A 21,223-nucleotide genomic window follows, 5' to 3' on the forward strand; every position below is an offset into this window, starting at 1 on the left:
ATTATTTGCCAGTTACAATAATAACTAAGAATTCAATCTAAAGAAGAGCTAATTGAGGAGTTGTGCACCAAGTACAATCTTTGTGCAAAATACGAGCCCAATCTATATTTTGACACCTGCTACAATCGTTTGATCTATACCGACACTTGCTCTTTAGAATTACGAAAAAAAAAACAGAAACCTAACCATTTTCTAATTGATATAACAGCGATATTTCTCCTGTTTTTATCTTTCCCCTTTGTACCAAACAGAATAGAATCTTTAAGAATCACGACAATAATGATGCAATGTGCCTATTAAATGGAATATTTAGGCGCCTCAGAAAATACATATATATCTATATCTTCGTTATATATATATATATATATATATATATATATATATATATATAACGCTAAATATTTGCAAACACCTGGGTAAACTTGGCACATGAAGGGCAGGGCTAGGTGGCAACTAATGTCATTCCATCCGACTGTTGAATGGTACACGGTCTGGACGCAGTGTTCCCCGCTGTCAGCGTTATTCGGCTCTCCCGGATTCCACGAGTTGTACTCTGCGAGTGCGGTGCCGTCTATCCACTCAAACTGCCCCTCTTTGCGCTGATCGTGCAGGCCGATCCAGAAGGCCCCAGATGTGCTCAAGGACTTGAACAGTGTGGTTTGCAAGTCGTCGGTGTCTTTGTCTCGGGGCATGGTGAGAGTACCGCCGTCCTGACGACAGGTTGCAGTCGCTCCGTTGAAGCTTTTAGGTGTGTCAAACGCCTTGTAGTAGATACTGTGTAACTTTTTATAGCCTTTTAAAGGTAGAGGTCCTGGAAAAATAAGATGTTGTTGTACTTTTCGATATCACCACTTGTTGATTTTGACATTGTTCGGTATTCACTACACATTGCGTTGCCAACATATGTTATCTAACTATTATGTTTAGATTGCATGCAAAGATTTCAACTTGATGCATGCAAAACTTTCAAGAAGAAGTTCTAGAATATTCAAGAATGAATGAAAAGATAAGAAGGAAAAAATATCAGCAATCACAATAGAGCACATACTTTCTATCACTTATATTTTCTTCTATTTTCCATTTTTCCATAATTAACAGGGTGTATTTCATTAGAATCGTGACAATAATCGTGACAGTTCCTAAAAAAGAGTCAGTACTTTCAGGCGAGTTTAATGAATGTAATGGCCGTACTAAATGGGAAATTAAAATTAATCAATGTATTAAATACCTTGAATAACTTGGCAGACGAAGGACAGAGATTGGTGGCAACTGGCGTCATTCCATCCGAATGGATCAGGAAAATGGGAATGGACGCAGTCTTCCCCGCTTTTAAGATTATTTGGCTCCCCTGGATTCCACTGGTTGTACCCCCATGGTTTGGTGCCGTCTATCCACTCAAACTGCCCCTCTTTGCGCTGATCGTGCAGGCCGATCCAGAAGGCCCAGGGCGTGAAGAAAGTGGTAATGAAGAGGTTGGTCTCTGCGTCTCGGGGTAGGCGAGGGTACCGCCGTCCTGACGACAGGTTGTAGCCGCTCCCCTGAAGCTTTTAGGCGTATAAAACGCCTTGTAGCAGTAGATATCGCCCCACGATTTGTATCCTTCAGGGAAAGTATCTAGAGATTTTTGTTTCAATAGCAAAAGTTAGAATGACATTCTTTGATGTTGAGATGGTTCAATATCCTCTACATGTTACAATACTAAAAAGGTATCATCTTTCTTTTACGTTTTTGCCTTACTGAAATGCACACACAGTGTATTTTCAGCATTAATTTTGAGAATACTCAAGAATATATAAAAAAGACTAGCTGCCACATTATTTACACATCTAATCTTACATCTATCATAATTAAATATCGTCAGTTTTGATATTTTTTGTAATTTTAGCATTGTACTATGATCATTGCGAATACCGATCATCTTCCATGATGATAGATGCAAAATTTAATGCGCTAATAATGTGATAGCTTGTCTTTTTTTATCTATTCTTGAAAATTCTCAAAATACTTGCTGAAAAGACACGTGTGTGCATGTGTGTATGAAAAAAAAAGATGATACCTGTTTTGACATTTTAACATGCAGTGGATATTGATTGAACCATGTCAACATGATAATCATTGATCCTGAAGAATGGGATGGTGTTTTTTTGTGTGTTTTTTTATCAATTTCCCCTTATATCATTTTTCTCAAAACCAATATATTTCATTTGATCCTCTAAGGGATAATCAAATTATGATAATCTCAAGTCATAAGCTCAATGCATTTATTTATAGATTATGCAAGGTATTTTGGGTACCTTCATGGTTGATGGAAATAATGCCACATATTTTCCTAATGATTTCACTGCAGCTAAGTTGGTTAATGTCTCAGAGGATGAGTCAATAAACACAAAGCTACTGTTCGAATGCGGGAAGGCCATCCTGGTTGTATCTGCATGCATTTGTCTTTGAACGTATTTCGGAAGGGAGGACAATGTTGGTCCCGTGTAGGAGGAAAATTTAGTAAGGTGCACTCACACTGCACTTGCGTCAAGCTTGCGTCACTGCCGGATTCGTTCACTGCGTCACTGTTTTGTTATTTTCTACGATTTTTTTTATAACTTTTATATTGCGTTATGCGTAAAAGTATGACTTTCAAAACGACAAAATACACAAAAAATAAGAAAACTCGTTCTTTATCTCTGAAATTCATTGAGGATCTTTTGAACCCCGCAGTGACGCAAGCTTGACGCAAGTGCAGTGATCGCGCACCTGTTGTTTCATAACTCGAATTGGTGCCTACTTTAGTTGAAGTACTACAACGCGAGTTACAAAAACAAGTAATAAGAAAACAATGTACCTGGAACAACTTCGCAGATGAAATAGGCCCCGTGATGGCAATCCACATCGTTCCAACTGAGGCCGAATATTGCATTAGTGTGCGAATACTGAGTGCAGTCTTCACCGATGTCATCGTTATTTGGCTCTCCCGGAATCCACGAGTTGTACTCTCCGAGTGCGGTGCCGTCAACCCACTCAAACTGTCCCTCTTCGCGCTGATCGTGCAGGCCGAACCAGAAGGCCTCCTCATCGCTCACGGACTGGTACAATGAGGTGAGGAAGTCGTTCGTCTCCTTGTCTCGGGGCATGGCGAGGGTACCACCGTCCAGACGACAGGTCGCAGCCGCTCCGCTGAAGCTTTCACGTGTGTTGAACGCCTTGTAGTAGATTCCCCGCCAGGTTTGGTAACCCTTTGGAAAGGGTTCCGAAAGCTTCCAACTTGGAGGTTCTGAGTAAAAATTGAAACGTGTAAGTTTAATTTCAATAAATACTTTTAATGTAAATTCAAATGCCTAATATGAAGCTATTTAAGGATATTACTATTGTAGATATATGCCAATTCTAAAAGTATAACCCCTCCAACAAGTACAGAAATGTAACAATAAACTGCCACTTTCCATCAGTTGCAGCCTGCATGGATGTCTGTTTTCAGACTTACATGTACACAGGACCTGTTTTTTGTTTTTTTTTTGCAAACAAAACAAGTTGTGCTCTAACTATGCAAATAGAACGGGGGCCTACCCGAAAATACTTGAACTTCACACAAAGTCAGTATTCGGAATGGTCCGGGAAGACGGACACCCACGAACCGTCCATTCATCCCCGGACATGGGACGGAGATCGAAGGATGGTCCAGGTCAATTTGACGATTATCTCCACACTTCGGGTTCTTGCTGACCTGGTCGGAATCCCCGATGTGGATGTTGAAGGGGTTCAATCGCTCCGGACAACAGTCCTGGCGGTTGAAGATGACCACACTGTAGATGTTGAAAACAGAAAAAAGTCTCCAAATTTTATATCTTGAACTCGGATGAGCATTCTTTAAAAATCTCATTATATTTGACAGGTTATCAGCCTCTTCCGGCTAACTAAACTTGTATTTTTTTCTGTCATGTATTCGTCCATTAAAAGTTTTATTAGGTTAGTAAGTGACTGAAAACGATGTTCTCTATCCAAACTCAAGTGTTTTTAAAGTATTAGACTAATGTCCGTCAATTTATTTTCCTGGGGGCAATTCTAACTGGTTCACTTTGCGCTGCATCATAGGTGTCGCTGTTTACAGATAGGCTCCCAAACGCAGAGTATGTTTATATAGCGCTTTGATAAAACATTTGTGTACAATTTTTAACCCCCTTTATCCCCTATTCGTCGTTGCCACTTCTCCAAAACTGTTGATGCAAAGGTGCGCACGTCTACCATACCGCTGTGTCTGTACATTTTGTGAATAGATAGAATACTTAGTTGTCTTCGGAGTTTGCGAAGAAGAGGACTGCAATGACGGTCAGGGTGCACTCTCACCTCAGTTGGGACACCGGTGCAGTACTGCGGGGTTCTTAGATGACGCAAAGAATTTTCAGAGGTAAGGAACGAATACTCTTCCGGTTTTTTTTTTGGGGGGGGGGGGTATTTTGTTGTCTTTTAAGTCATACTTTTACGTATTTTGCAATATCTGAATTATCAAAAATCTCGAAAATAACAAAACAGTGCCGCAGTAAACGAACCCAGCAATACCGTACCAATGCCCCAAGTGCAGTAGAGTCCACCTTCAGACTATGAATGTCGTATCCGTACCTGTCAATCACGTAAGATACTCCAAGATCCACTTGCCATGTTGGATTGGCCTCTCCGGGTTTATTCTTAGTGTGTGTACACGAACCAATGTGGACGTTGTAGTCAGTATTGATGATTCCGTCTACGGCAAGCCCGGCAACTCGTTCTTCAAAGATGCTTGTTTGAAACGCTTTCTTCCCCAGGGCTACATTGACGACTTTTGCAAACAACAGAATCGTCATTAGCAGTGTCAAGATCACACCAGTCCCATCAACGTTTAACCAGATATTTGTCTTAATACTTCATTATTAAAGGTATGCCATATAACATAATATTCTATGAATGTAAGAGAATAGCAGTAATATAGGAAATAAACGTAAAGATAAATTGTTAGAACCGAAATTAGCGATTTTCGTCAAAAATGCCTGAAAAGAAACAGTTGACATAGCGACGGAAAAATTGAAATTTTTTAAAACTTTCTGAATTTGTTGCTAACTAAAGTCTAGGGAAACAAACTACGTTTGGTGGCTCTTGCGCTAGTCGTTTTGGCGTTATAAGACGTGAAACGTGGTTATAAATTAAAGCTCCCCTGCAAATAGTTAAGAGTTAAAAAGTTAAACCATTCCCGCGCCGAGATGGCGAATAGGGCGGTGCCCATCTCTGTTTCGTTAGCCCTGGTCCACACACAGCACAATCACTACAGCAGGGGGCTAGTCCACTGGTAGGTAGTGGTGTGTGTTCAACTTCTATTCCCTTTCCCGAATGCTGAGTGCTAAGCAGAGAAAGTATCATGTACCATTTTTAAAGTCTTTGGTCTATCGAACTCACGACCCTCCGAATGCAAGGCGAACACTCTACCCACTAGGCCATTGCTACTCATTTTCACCTGAGTATAGTGAGGAAAGCCAAGTAAAGTGCCTTTCCCAAGGGCACAAGATCGGTGACACGCAGTCGGATTCGAACCCGCAACCTCTCGGTCACGAGGCAGAAATTCCGCCGCTGCGCCACACGATCCCATTGACTCTATTCTATATAGTTAAGAACAACATGCCAATTATCAACAGAAGCGAATGAGACATCATTGATACATGCATTTTACTTACACCAGACCAGCCTATTAATTTATTTCCAGAATGGGAATAAAAAAGCTTTTATTTGACCTACCTGTCTTGTGAAAGCACCAGTGTGCATTTTTCGTAAAATCCTCGAAGCAGCATCCTCGCTGATGACACTCCTCTGGAGTCATGCCTGGCCAACCGCAGTTCTTCCGTTTGTTGGGTTCCACCAGGCATGCTTAAAATAACAAGCACATGATAAACTAGAGTTCCACGATCTCATACCTTCGCCAAATAGTGTAAATCTTTTCGAGTGAAGTATTTATAATTTTTCCCATCCAATTAGTCTTTTGAAAGTCCTATCATGACTGCAGAGGATTTATTAACATTCCTAATTAATCATGTGAATTAGCGTTGATTTTCATGATAGTACTTTATAATGTAAGTCATCACTTAGGCTATCTACATACCAAAAATCATTACCACCTGTCAACACGTTCTCGAGTTATATCGTCCAAAGTTTGAAAGGAAATTGGCACCTGCAGCTCAAAAAGGCGCAAGGTAGCCAAATCGTACGGCACTTACTCCTATGCCCAGAGGGCTGTCTACCACTTAGAACTCACGATCACACGAAGTCCAGAAAGAGAGTTGTCGAAAATGGAAGTTTTGTTGTAGTATCTTAGGTAGCCGCTAGGGGTGCCACGATCAAATTTGACCTTCGTTTTCGTGACCCCTAACCACCTACCAAATATCATCACCATTCACCCAAGGCTTCTTGAGTTATGCTGTTAACAGACAGACAGACAGACACATAGACACAGATACAAACACGCTCAAAACATAACCGAAGGTGATGATTAAGAACGCAACAGATAACAAAAACGCATAATATTATAAATGTTTACCCAAAATTACAAGATTAAACATGTGGGGCCTCGACGGAAAATCGACAATTATTAAGACACAATGATTCAAACCGTTTATATCTCGATATCATAAGATTCTAAGTAGTTAATATGAAGACTTAAGATTTGTATTAAGATCCATGCATCGGAAGATAAGCATCATACGAACCATGTTTTTTTCACTTTCAATGTATGGTATTTTCAATGTTATGACATCCAAATTAGATGTTGTCATTACGCCCTTTCTTTACTTACATTTTGGAATTTTTTTCCACCCCACAAACCTAAGAAGTAGTTAGTACCAAAATTATTTCACAAAATTAACACACATGGCACAATTATATTAGTCATGGTCGAATCATACCAAGACAACAATATTTGAATAGATCACCTTCATTTGATTCACGCTGGTAAGATGTTTTCGGGTTCTCGGGAGGACTTGAAATTGTAAGTGCAAGCGGCAAGGCTGGTCCAACAGTCCCTCGTACATCAAACGGTCCCATGGTTTCCTTTTCTGCTGTGGCTTCAGACGTAGTTCCGCCTGGATGTTTCAGTTTTTGTGGCCAAACTGATCCCATCGTCCCTGGAGGCCCAACCGGTCCCATGAGTTCCTTCAGTTTTGAAGGTTTATCAGTTACCCATTTGCCGATGCTTGGCCAAACAATCCCATTTGTCCCCTTTGCACCGTAGACCCAGACAACTTTTCGCCTTGAAGACCCATGAGGTTTAGTAGACCCAGGTACCCCGCCGTGACCCACCTTTCCCATTGGCCCTTTCATTTTGGGAGATCCAGTACACCCAGGTTCCCCAACGTGGCAATTCATTCTCATTGGTCCCTTTATTTCAGGAGATCCGGTAGCACCAGGTAACCCGGCCTGATACACAAAACCCAGGTGTGCTCCCTCTTCAGATGACCCAGGAGACACAGCTTGCTCACCCTTTCCAGTAAGTGCCCTTTCTCCGTCAAATCCAGTAGACCCAGGTAGCCCACCCTGACCATCCATTCCCGGAAGTTCATTTTCTCCAGGAGACCCAGTAGCCACAGCTAACCCAGTCTGGCCGCCAAATCCAATGATTCTCTTTTTGCCTGCAGACGTAAGTTGGGTTGTAGACCTATTGGTTTCCTGACTCCCGGGGATTTCCGGACCCCCGGGATCCTCTGATCCCAGGTTAACAACTGGGCCAGTTACCCCTATTGGCCCCAAAGGTGTAGAGGTGCCAGGGTACATAGACGTGTCTGAAAGATATCCATGCCACCTAGTTAGGTTATCAATTCATGTTTAACACACAATTGAAGTCGTACTTCCTAGAAGCTTCTTCGTTTATCCAAGGTCACAATGAGCAAGAATATTCCTGCAGGCCTTATAGATACAAAGCTACATACGTAAATACGATCGTGAATATCTTCATGAGGTTGGAAGGTCACTAACATATTATTTTCACAGCCGATGTTTTATTTCTACCAACGTTTCGATGACCGTCTATCACCGTTCACAGGGTAATCCTGACCAATCTACTTTGCTATAGGTTTAACATCGATCTTACAAATGTTGTTTTTTCCAAACGCAAAGTAATCACATATGCACAGTGATTGCTTTATGCGGTGTTTACAATGCGGTGACAAATGAGAAGAATGATAATATTTACATAACAAAATTAAATCAACATTAATGATGGTGTAACAGTTATCGTATATTGCGGTCCCAAACGCGAGTGCAGTTTAATGTGATTTAGTAACAAATGCAATTAGTAAGGCGACAAGGTCAGCGGAAATTAAACAAAAAGGTTGCGTAAAAAGATTATCTCTTTTCCGTGGAAAGACAATGTAACACAATTGTGCAATTACAACCAAATTGACCTTACATTTACTTGATGCTATAGATATAATAATCAAAACCAAAAGAAATTTTAATTTCATATATATCAGCGTCCGGAAAAGTTACGTACATTTTTAACTCATGTGTTGTATACCACAATATATTAGACAACTCCACCAAGAAGTAGAAGTACTGATGAATTTTTGTTCATACATTAATGCATTTCATCGGGCATAGATATATTTATACATGCATATCTATATAATCTCTCTCTCTCTCTCTATATATATATATATACATATATTTATATATGTATATATAGAGAGAGATTTGGGGCTCTCTCTCTCTCTATATATATATAGAGAGAGAGAGAGAGAGAGAAATATATATGAATCTTCTGAAAACTTGTATACGTATATGTATATTGATTAAAAAAAACTCCGAAAATTCAATATAGTAGTAAAAAGTATTACTTACCATTCACTTTAGTGACCCGATTATTCATTTCCTCAGTAACGTTTGACACCTCCCCAGACGAACTGGTTACTTTTCCTTCAAATATGTAAGAAAAGACGTGCAAATAAACTGACTAAGAACATGGTAAATGGGACCTTCTAAGTATTAAATTAATTAGCCTTAGGCCACAGGAAGTAAATTTTATGGATGACATCATTTGCAGACGGCAAAAATAGTGAGATAGGGCAAAGAAAACCAAGATGGGTAATAAAAAAATAAGATGGCTAAATTTTCCAAATATACGCACTAAACGTACTAAAAAGAAAGAATTGAAGCGACGAAACATGGTAACACAGCCTACAAGGCATTCATTTCTGTATTCAATACGTATACTAGTGTAGAAAATGTGACACTAGTGTGGTATCTGGTATCACTTACCAACATGGCATCAACACTCATGGTTTCCATATTGGGGCCACTTTTACAGCTATCTAACTAAATTTTTACTTTGACTTCTATAACTACAGTTATGGCTACCTGACTAGTGTCACTTCTACGAGTACAACCATTAGCCTATAACACAACATATTTGCCCATTTTGGTACTTTCTCGTCATGTTGACCATCTCCGAAGAAAATCAGGCGAAAATTAATGCGCACGCTAAAGTCATCCATAAGATTTGCTTGCTGAGGTAACAAGTATAGCTTCGTACAGCAACATGAAAACACTGACCTACAAAATACGCCAACAGGACGACCGCGACCAAGCCGGAAACAAGGCTGATTGCTTTCCACAGCTTCCTGCGTATCTTGCAGCACTCCGTCTTGTTTCCATCAGTGGGCTCATTATCGCTTACACCTATGGAACAAGAATGGAAACGTAAAAGGACATTAGTTATTGGTTATTGGTTGGGCCGACTACTCACTCTTTGCAGCCAGGGGCTGAATTGCGAGGAGCTTACAATAGGCGGGGCTAAATCGCAAGGGTCTGGAGTGAGCTGCCATTCCGCGCCACTCAATACGACAGTAAAATTGCCCCCAGGAGCGGCCAAGGTACTGTAGGTTTTGAACCATCCACACCGCACCATCGCACGTGTGGCGGCTTCTTTGACGTGCCTGGGGTATGGCTCTCCACAAACATGGGACCTCCATTTAACGTCCTATCCGAGGGACGGATGCTATTACTACTCACAGCTCATGTCACAAAATTGTGGAGCTCATCATCGGGAATGCGCCAAATTACGCCAAAGGACCTGACGCTAAAAACTCTACAAAACACACTGCGGGACATTAGCTTTCCGCTGAGGGAGTTCTTTACTTCACCTCAGGACAGTTTTCGTCGGGAAGCCCGATACAGGGCATCTAGAGGTAAAACCAAGGGACAGGAACCGTCATTTGCGCCCCGTTCTCTAAGATTATTGTACCACAATGCTAGTTACTTAATAAAGATTGTTAATTCTATTGTATCTAGGTTTTTATCCGAACGCTGTCGAATTTTAAAAGTTGTATTTATGCATCAGTGTTTAACGTCAATTGTATCACTGTCAAGCGATTCTGTGACTGATGGCGCATTTCATGTGTATTTATCTCATATTGAATTTCACATGCCTAGTCAATCAGAAATAAAGCTGAATCTGAATCAGAATGAATTGGTGTGTGTGTGTGTGTGTGTGTGTGAATGATTTCGAGGTTTTCCGAAAAACGAAAACTGGAATGGGCGTTTGCTTAGCCTTAGGAATCCGAGGCTGTCCCAAAATACCATAGGAATGGATGTTCAGGATTGTTTGCTTAGAATTTTGGAGGTTGTCCAAAAAACAAAAACGGGAATGGGTGTTCAGGAATGTTTGCTTAGGATTTCAAGGTTGTCCGAAAAAACAAAAAAAGGGAATGGCGTTTGCTTAGCCTTAGGAACTCGAGGTTGTCCGAAACGACCCCGGGAGAGGGTGTTCAGAAAAGCTGTCCCCATGGACTCCAGGAATAGTAGAACCGATTATAGTCGGGACGTGAAATAAGGTTGTCTTAAAACACCCAGGGAATGTATGCTCTGTACTGTTGGCTTAATTTTTTTTTTATTGCATTCTACAGTAGAATATACAATTCACATTAACAAAAACATAAGGACATGGACAAAAACATAAACCACGGATCCAACGGGAAAGTAAAAGACAATGTACGTAGACATTGCTAGTATAGGAAATATACAGACTGAAGTATGTAGCAAAATAATGTAAAACAGGATGAATAGATGGATGTAAACAATAATAAATAAATAATTCGGACAAGAACGTTAGGAATTGTTACAAATAAAAGAATATAAGTGGAGCTATACAGTATGTATGGATGAAAGTTGAATACAAGATGTATTTGTGCGTATACGTAAAATAACCAAACCATAGTAACCATACGTCAAAAAGAAAAATAAATTAAAGCAACATCAACAATGACGGTACACAAGAAGGCAAGATGATGGCTGTTGGCTTAAAATTTAAAGGTTGTCCCAAAACACCTCGGGAATGTATGCTCAGGACTGTTTGCTTTGAAATTTAACGGTGTCCCAAAGACCCCAGGAATAGTTGTTCAGGAATGTTTGCTTTGAAATTTAAGGTTGTCCCCAAAGACCCCAGGAATAGTTGTTCAGGAATGTTTGCTTTGAAATTTAAGGTTGTCCCAAAAGACCCCAGGAATAGTTGTTCAGAACTGTTTGCTTTGAAATTTAAGGTTGTCCCAAAAGACTCCAGGAATGGGTGTTCAGGAATGTTTGCTTAGGAATTTGAGGTTGTCAAAAAACGGGAATTGGTGTCGGGAATGTTTGCTTTCAAATTCGACGTTGTCACAAAAGACCCAAGGAATAGATGTTCATGAATGGTTGCTTGGGAATTTGAGGTCGTCCCAAAAGACCCCGGGAATGGCTGGACAGAAATGTTTGCTTAGGAATTCAAGCAGGAATTTAAGGTTGTCCCAAAATACCCCGGGAATGGATGTTCAGAAATTAAAAATTATTCCAAAACTAAAACGGAATTGGAGTTTTGGATTGCAGCTTAGGAATGTCCCAAAAAAGGGTAATGGGTGTTCAGGAATGTTTGCTTAGGAATTCAAGGATGTCCCAAAAGACCCCATGAATGGCTGGTCAGGAGTGTTTGCTTAGGAATTTAGGTTGTCTCAAAAGACCCCAGGAATGGGTGTTCAGGAATGTTTGCTTAGGAATACAAGGTTGTCCCCAAAGACTCTGGGAATGTGTGCTCAGAAATGTTTGATTTGGAATCCGAGGTTATCCCAAACGACCCCGGGAATGTATGCTCAGGAATGTTTGCTAAGGAATTCAGGGTTGTCCCAAAAGACTCCGGGAATGGGTGTTCAGGAATGTTTGCTAGGGAATTCAAGGTTGTCCCGCATCCCAAAAGGCCCCGGGAATGTATGCTCAGGACTGTTGGCTTAGGAATACATGGTCGTCACAAAAGACCCTGGGAATGGGTGCTCAGGGATGTTTGATGAGTAGGTGTTCAGGAATGTTTACTTAGGAATTCAAGGTTGTCCAAAAAAACTTGAAAGGGTGTTCAGAAATGTTTGCTTAGATATTCGAAGTTGTCCCAAAAGACCATAAAAATGGGTTTTCAAGAATATGTGCATGGCAATTCCACGCTGTCCCACTGGACCTTTTTCAAATTAGCAATTGACGTTAAAAATACCCGTCAACAACGGGTCGGAAGGCAACCCGAAAAATTGGGAAATGTTCTTTTTTAATTGTTGACGCAAAAATAAGAAAAGGTAAGAAATTGGTGGCTCTGGCGTAAGCAATTTGGAAGGTATGCAACTTGGAAGTTGCCACCCACTCCCACCCCCCCCACCCCTTGTCTGTTAAGGACCACATAGTTGAGCACGAGTAAGTAAAGCTAAGGGCACAACCCGCCGTACGTGCAAGTACGTGATGTCTACGTGCCAAAACATGGGCAATCTTTTGGGATCCGTAAGTGGTAAGTACCGCCTCCGTACGAACTCGTAGGGAATCCGACGGATTTTGGAGCACGCAGACACGCCGAAGAACTTTACGTGCAGGCAAAACTTTGTGTGCCATCGGGCTGCGGATTCGCCCCATGTACGTGCCAGTACGGGCGACGCGCCTGTCCTGTATAGCCTGAACGTTTTCAGAAGTACATGGCGGACGTGGTCTTCAAAAAACGTACATACAAATTGCACGTACGGCGGGTTGTACCCGTACCCTTAGCTTAAGATGTTTACCTGTTCCAGAGGCGTAAAGAGCGTTGGGTGTGTTTGCAGTAATGTCCGCAAGGTGCGTCCAGTCAGTCCGGGACTGCTTCATATTCCTGACGTCTGGTGAGATATAATATCATTTGAAGATAATGAAGTACCCACTACACAACTAAAAAGCAAAATAGCACTGAGCATTTGTAATGCAGAACATGTGAACTTTTGTGTACATATGACATCTTCGTAGCTTATTCCACGCAAAATATACAAACATGCCCAAGACGACCAACCGGGGGACCGTTAGAAGATTATCGACTCACAACATGCCCGATGAATAGTTTAAATGGTTTCCGTTGTGTTTAATGGCAAATAGCAAGCACAAGCACGTGCATCCACCGCCATCTTTATTTTGAACATAACATCGTAATGTCAGTCAAAATCCAACACAAACTCACCGAATTCGTTTTTATCATTGAAAATCGATGACACCTCAAGGTTTGAAAATTACGCGGTCGTTATGGTCAGGAATTGGTCTCGATTTTTTGCAGTCGTGGTAGCGTTGCCCTGGTGGACGTTGTAAAGAGGTCGCATAACGCTTACGTCAATGGGTAAAATTTTCGGGACCGAGAAAAAGCGGTCGTAATGGCCACGTGGTCGCTAGGAAGTCGTGGTCGCTTGGGCAGGTTTACCTGTAATTAGAATGTGTTTTTTATGTCCATGATGACAAAATCACAGTTCTATCTATTCTGAAATACCTGAAGTAATTACCACCAAATAATTAGAGAATGCCGCACATGTTATATTAGAAAATCAAAATCAAATTCACGTTATATTAACATTCAAAGACGTCATTATGACATCATTTATGTGACTTTATTGGCTGGAAAGTGCAAAAAGAATGTGCCCTGAAATCTTAAACTCGTAAAGAAACAGAATTTTTTTGATTGCTTAAACTTCTGTTGCCAATAGCAAAAGCGACGATGTCAAATCGTCAAACAAGTGGCCAAACATATATAGGCTGACATCAAAGATTCTCCATCCTTAATTTCTTCACAAGAAATAACCCCCTAAAGATAATTTAAGAAGGTAAATTTAAAACGTCCATTTAAATGCTTGTTTTTTTTTTTTTCAGAAAAATCAGCATGATTCATTCAGTACCCCTCAATCAACAAATCCTATTAACTAGAGCATGAAAACAAAATACTGGATTTTTTAAAAAATTCTTTAAATTAGATAGATACAATTGCATAATTTTTTAAGGAGGGTTGTTAATATCAAATACGATAGCCCTGGTTTTTATGCGCAACAAGATGTTTTCTTACAAAAAGTCCTCTCTACGATTAAAATCACTTTCTTTACACTGAAAATGCCGGTTGTCTTTAACAAACTTAAAACCTTTGACAATTTTTATCAGGCATAACGTTGGTCCAAAGTAGAAAAGAGTGTTAAATGCCATTTGACTAACATTTAGTATGCCATGCTATGGGAGCACTCTGTACAAGAATGGCATTCTACTTCAAGGTCATATCTTATGTCGAAAGTCACCGTTTTTTGGGGTGGGTGGGTGGGTGGAATTTTATTAGAAATATTCATGTCATGGGGGCATTTTAATCTTTTCAGCATTAAACGGGAAGTCAATAGTCAGAGCCTATTATGTAAACCAATAAATACGAGAGTCACCGTTGTTGACCAAGGTCATTCTCAATAGACGAACCCGCTGACATCATATTAAAGCTAAATACATGTTCTTTTGCAATTGCAAATTATTTAGCTTTTCACTTTGGTCTAGCATAACGTAGAGGATATGTATGTTAATGATTGGCCAAAGTGTTTGAAGACTTAAAATTTCATATCAAACCCACTTCTATGACAAGATCTAACTTATCAAGAACGCTGTATCAGTTATACCCCTGTCACATTTGGCGAAAATCGATCGGACGACGATTCTGCGACAATCGCACGAGCCTCGCTTATTATAATCACTTTATTGCACAACAATTGTACAAGGTACAAAGTGTGGCTTATATGTGACAGTGACGGTTTTCAGGTGAAAAATACGCGCAACCCTCTGTCGATCTTAAATATGGCCGATCTTCCATCGATACGCCCGAAGATCGTGGATAATGTGACAGGTGAATTTTACTACAGCAAATGGCGCATGTTAGCAAAGCTCCATCCACATGAAAGGACCAGGATCTGGCTTTGTACGCAAACAAAAACTTCTTTGATCAGATAGTGTGTTTAGACAGAAATTTCATTACTAGACCAGAAGAGTTTGGAACAGTTCAAGGGAAGGGTTCCCCAGATATAGCGACAATACACTGCCATGAGTGAAAGAGAGAGAGAGAGAGTGAGAGACCAACTGTATGGGGGTTTTGTTGCCATTTCGTTGCCGCAACAAGGTTTGTGATTTAAGTAAAAACGTAGTCTTTTGGTGATGTCCTAGATGGTAAGAGTTTGATGAATCTATTTCTTTCGGTATCAATTTGAGTACACACAGGCAGTTTAAGGCCTGTGACACCTGTAGATTCTCAGTCGAGCAGTTATATGGCCATAACTTTTGATGTAACCATCTGTTTTCAACAATTTTTGGCCAGTTAACGTAATTCACCCATATTCAAAATGTGATGACAAAAAAATTGTGGATCCTCAATATTTTGGGTTTAAAAAACCATTTTTTTGTTAAAAAATAGGGATGCTATTAAAATGGGTCTGTGCCCACTATGAAATGATTGTCTAACTGAGTCATATTTTCTGGAGTAATAGATTATATCTCTGTGATATCTAATATGCCCGGGGATCTTGCCGCTATACCTAGGTAAGGCTTCATTTTGGGGCAAAAACAGTATTTTTTGATAATTTTTATGTATTTTTTGTACAAATATCAACACAGCCACCGAAATCAAAGATATTGCAAGAAAGCCCGCTTGATTACCGAAGGTCTAAGGCTTAATGAACGTAAATCTCATAAAAACTCGTCATACAACCGGTATCCTGATGTGGGCAGCAGCCGACGAAACACTACTTACCCTACAAGAACTGCGCCAAAGTATGTATCAGTGTACGTAACGTTAACCGATGGTACAATAATGAAAGTTTTATGCATGTATCAGTCAAATAGCTGTTGTATCAATGCGAAATTCGCAAGCAGCTAGCCTTATAAGGCATCAGTCAGCTGCCATACAATCATTTTGGGCTAGAAATATCGATTTTTAGCATTATTTTGCTGTTTCCTTGAAGTATGAGCGCCCCGCTGGTTTCCCGCCACTCCATACCCCGGGGAATCCGAACAAGTGTTCGAATGTTCGGACGGTACCATAAGCGATTCTCGCGGGGGTCCCTTTTTATTAACCGCATCTGTTTATGTCAATATTTGATAAATACTAGGTCAATATCTTTAACATTCAACATTGATAAGTCTCAAGAAAATTAGTTAGCGTGACCCATACATCGTAAGTTCCTGTTTTCGCAATGTAACATTAGGTACAATTGGACCATTCTAAACTGAACGTCACGGTCCGGCGGGGTCACATGCGGTCACGCAGTCGTTCGTATCTCTTGTTCGACCAAAACTGTCACAGGCCTTAAACTGCCTGTGCACTGACTAATAAGATGTATTTCACATTCCACTGCATTCTTTGAGCAATATTTACATAATCTTTTGTGGACAAATATCTTTTGCACTTTTTCTTCTCTTGTATATGACAAATCTTTCATCAAACTTATTATGATAAAGATAATTTTAAATGGAGTATTCAATGGATTAATTTTAATGTTACCGCCTATGTGGTGTATTCGTCCCCCCCTACTCCGGATCTGTATATACTCTAAGCGTACCATAGGCTATTATTGAAACTTTTGAGTGTCTTGTAGATTTCTCACCAAAATTGAACCACTCAAGACGAAGTGAGAAATAAAACAAATTTTCATTACAGAGTACAGTGGCGACTCTCTGTTAGAATGTATAGTTAAAGGGGTCCCAAGAAAAAAGAATTATGTCAAGATGAGAGAATGTGCAGTTTTGTACATTTCAACTATGCGTAATGACCGTACGACCTGTTGTGAGGAGCAGGTCTGCAGGAAGTCGGAGTAAAAAATGGAAGAAGGAATACAAGGTAGAGGTCACGACTGGCCCACGCTTGTTTCAAAGGCTTTGAATTCAATCGTTTGGTGCCCCGGGCGGTTTTCGAACAGAAAAATACACAAACAAAAAATTCCGAAATTATAGACGTACTCTACAACATTCCTTCTAGCTGTTGCATTGCATTTGGACAACCGAAGATCTCCATACGTAGAACGCGCGTTCGAACTAAGTGCCTACATTGTAACAGGCGTGGGGCATGCAAAAAAGGAAAAAGGAAAGAAAGAGGGCCGATGTAATGTTAGTGAATGTCAACTTGTGAAGATGGCATTATCCTTAGAAGGTTCTACAGGCCCCGAATAAGTGTCATCAGAAATAAAAAATCAGACACACATATGTTAGTTGTATCGGGCTCTGCCTTGCGAATAAAGTGCATGCCCTAGACACAGTGAACAATACGTGAAATATTCAAGGTCACCGTACAGCGGTAAACAATACTTGAAATATTCAAGGACACCATACAGCGGTAAACAATACTTGAAATATTCAAGGTCACCATACAGCGGTAAACAATACGTGAAACATTCAAGGTCACCATACAGCAGTAAACAATACTTGAAATATTCAAGGTCACCATACAGCGGTAAACAATACTTGAAAAATTTAAGGTCACCATACAGCGGTAAACAATACTTGAAATATTCAAGGTCACCATACAGCGGTAAACAATACTTGAAATATTCAAGGTCACCATACAGCGGTAAACAATACTTGAAATATTCAAGGTCACCAACAATGCCACCATGAGCTTCGTTACATCTTAACGGATCCCAACAAAGTATCAGCATAGATGTACTTTCCAGAAAGGTTTACATCAGAAAAAATATTTTGATACCAGGCATTCAGGAAAGAGAACTCGACAGCTCTTTTTATAGTAACTGCATTCGTTGACGGAAATAGCTATGGTTCGAGTTAGTCCCGAACGAATATCATAGAATAGGTTTCGGAATCGGCTAGACATTGATTTCTTAGCCGGGATTCGAGCACCATGCGCCAAAGCAATAGCCAGGGTACCACCCGGGTAGAAGTTCGCTCCTATGTTCGGTTCTGCTACCCTTCTGGAGACCTCACATTCAAACCGTTTGGTGCTAACGTCAGTTAATGAGCAAATTAAGGAATGAGCGCTCGTTCGATGATAACAGGCCTCCCGCAAGCGGACAGAGGGCTTTTCGGGTGTTGGTAGAAAACTTCGCCTATTCGAACGAGCACTTGAACCCATTTCTTAATTCGGTCGGACGATACCAGACGTTAATGTGGCCAAGGATCCCAGACAGAACAGCAGAGAAGCCACAGTATATAGTGTATGATAAATGTCAGAGCGAGAAGTGACTGTATATAGTGTATAATTAACGGAGGAGCGAACTACTTTCCAGATGGTACCCAGGCTATCAATTCAACTCAAGTTTATTTATGAAAACTTTCTATGCTACATTAGGTTATCATTTTTCAACTTCAAATTTTAGGAAGTATAATTTAACATGAAAGCTGCTTTGTCTTTCTCGAAAACAATACAAAATGATGTAATCTTGCTCTGTTCTTTTGTATCTGGGCAATGATGTACACATTGAAAAGTGCTGAACGTGTGGCAAAAGCGTACAAGCGTTTTGTGTCTGCGATAGTGTGACTCCGTATCTGGGTGTAAATCGGCCCTCGGTGCCGTACGTCGGGTATTCTTATGTCGCACATCTACCCTCAAGGTGCAGTAAAACGGGCCATAAAAATTCCAGACGTACGACACTGGAGGCTAACCTCGATGTACGATGTTGTCTCACATCCTGCAAGTTTTCGTCATGAAAATGAGGACTTAACTTAGGCTAGGGTCACAATTGGCCCGGTGCCCGTCAGGGATGTAGCCCCGGCCGGGCTCTGAAATCGGGCGGACACCGGCTGTTTACCGGCTGTCGTGGTCACAATCAAACGTTGCCTTCGCGCTGCCCCATGGGGGTCCCGGAGTGTTCCGGCGGGCACCCCGTCATTTTTCTTTAAAAAATGTCCACCTTTCTAGGTTCGTCTCCGGCAGACACCCGGCAGATGTTCTGACGGTGTCCTGTAGTCACCCCTGCGGGGTCCGACAGGGTAACATGTGTCCCTTACAGCTCGGTGGGGCAGTTATAGGGTCCCTGCCGCATGCCCTGCGAACAACGGCAGGGAACCAGGCAGGCTCCTGGTGAGCACTCGTCATATTTAACCCTCAAGCACCCGACCTTTTTTTGCGACTAAAATGACCGAGTGGGGTCCAAACGGACCCCAAAATGTTTTGTTCATAACATCTCGGTTCCAACTCCTATCGGTGATCATTGTGCATACATTGCTTCGTCAATGCAAGAGGAATATTTTGACATGTTAAGGTGTTGCTAATTCCACCTCATTATCATAATCTATGCAAAAATCAGAAGGACCATCTTTTGCACTAAACCTATTCTGACCAAAGAGGGGAATTTTGAGGCCCTCAGCAACCTTTATGTCGCATAACTCATGAACGGTTAGTGCTAAAGCTACGAAACTTGGTTATATATCACAAAATATTGTTAGCAAATTTTTTTGTCAATAAAATAAATTTTTCATTTTTTGGGGTTGCCATGGCAACGGAATTATGACAGGCATATTTTTGCCAAAAATTTTCCAATTTCGATTTAAACAAGGTTTTTTTGGTAAACAATGCTTGTTTTCTTACAACAATAACATTCTATGAAATTCAATGCTATTTTCATGATTCAAAATTAATAATTTATGCTAATTTCATGACGTCATTAGTCAAAATCCAAGATGGCCGCCCTTATTAGCGTAATGACGTTATAATGTCGTCATATTATATGGTGATGACACATAAGTTTTTATGAGGATTTAGTTTAACATGTTTATTATGCTCTGAAAGTTTAGTGGTGATACGATAAATAGTTAGGGAGTTAGACTCAAAAGTTTGTTTCAAAAGCTACACTTTTTTGCTGGGGTCCGTTTGGACCCCAGACGGACTGATCACGGACTTTCTTTATACCTTCCACAGTATTGTACCAATCTTCATAAAAACTTAGGAGAAGGTAGAAAAGATATTGGCTGACAAAGTCACGGAAGGAATTTTTCTTCAGATTAAAAATGTTCAAATGGCAATGCAAAATGTACGCCTGGGGTCCAAACGGACCCCACTCGGGTGTTTGAGGGTTAAAGGGTATAAAAGGGTACAAGCATTGCCTGCATTCACTTAAGGTCTCATTGATGTAATACTCTGCGAGTGGGTACCCTAAAAGAGATCCGAGCCAAAAATGAACGGCTGCACGGACGCATGTTTTTAGCGGTGAGAAATTCCCTTTTAGCCAGCGGAACTGATCTCAAAAGTTAGATTGGTGAAAGCTTGTTTGTAACTGAAGACATTAGCAGGTAAAGTTTTGCAGCCGCGCGCTAGGTCGGAGGTACACAGCCCTGGGTTCTGAGTGGTGCGGTTGTACACTCAAATCGAAAAAAGTGCCTTTTGTGGGGATTGACTAATCGTAGTTTGTAATTGCTAAAAAAAAGAATCAGTGCCTGTTTGACGTTGGTAATTTTTCCCCACGATATAGGGTAAATGTGCTCAACATAGAATGAAAAATCTGCTAAAATTTTACGTAGCGTCATTATGAACGCGCCCATGAAAAACACGAATTATAACACATAAGTCTATGGAAAGAAGAAACTCATCAATGAGACCTTAAGGTAGTAGATCACTGAACTTGGAGTACTGGTGCGGTACGTCAAGGTCCGTTCACTGCGGCACGGTTGTTTTCCTCGCACTTGCACTGACGTGCGGCACTGTTACGTTTCTAAACTAAATAAACATGTTATTTGAATTTTTAATGTTGGCGGATGACTTGCCAAACTGTTGAGGCCTATATTTTCATATTTGTAAAACGAAAAAAAATGTCTTATGGGTCCGAATGACTGCAAGTTTTGCGTTCAGTCGGCCAATTGCAGAGGAAACGTCCTTCTTCAGCCAAACATCTTTCTTCAGCTTGTTTCTGTAGTCTGGGGTTGTAATATCATAAAAAGCAGAGTAGATTTCTATGAAGGAGACTATCTGTTCGCC

Source organism: Branchiostoma floridae, chromosome 15 (assembly GCF_000003815.2).
Source record: "Branchiostoma floridae strain S238N-H82 chromosome 15, Bfl_VNyyK, whole genome shotgun sequence".
Taxonomy (NCBI): domain Eukaryota; kingdom Metazoa; phylum Chordata; class Leptocardii; order Amphioxiformes; family Branchiostomatidae; genus Branchiostoma; species Branchiostoma floridae.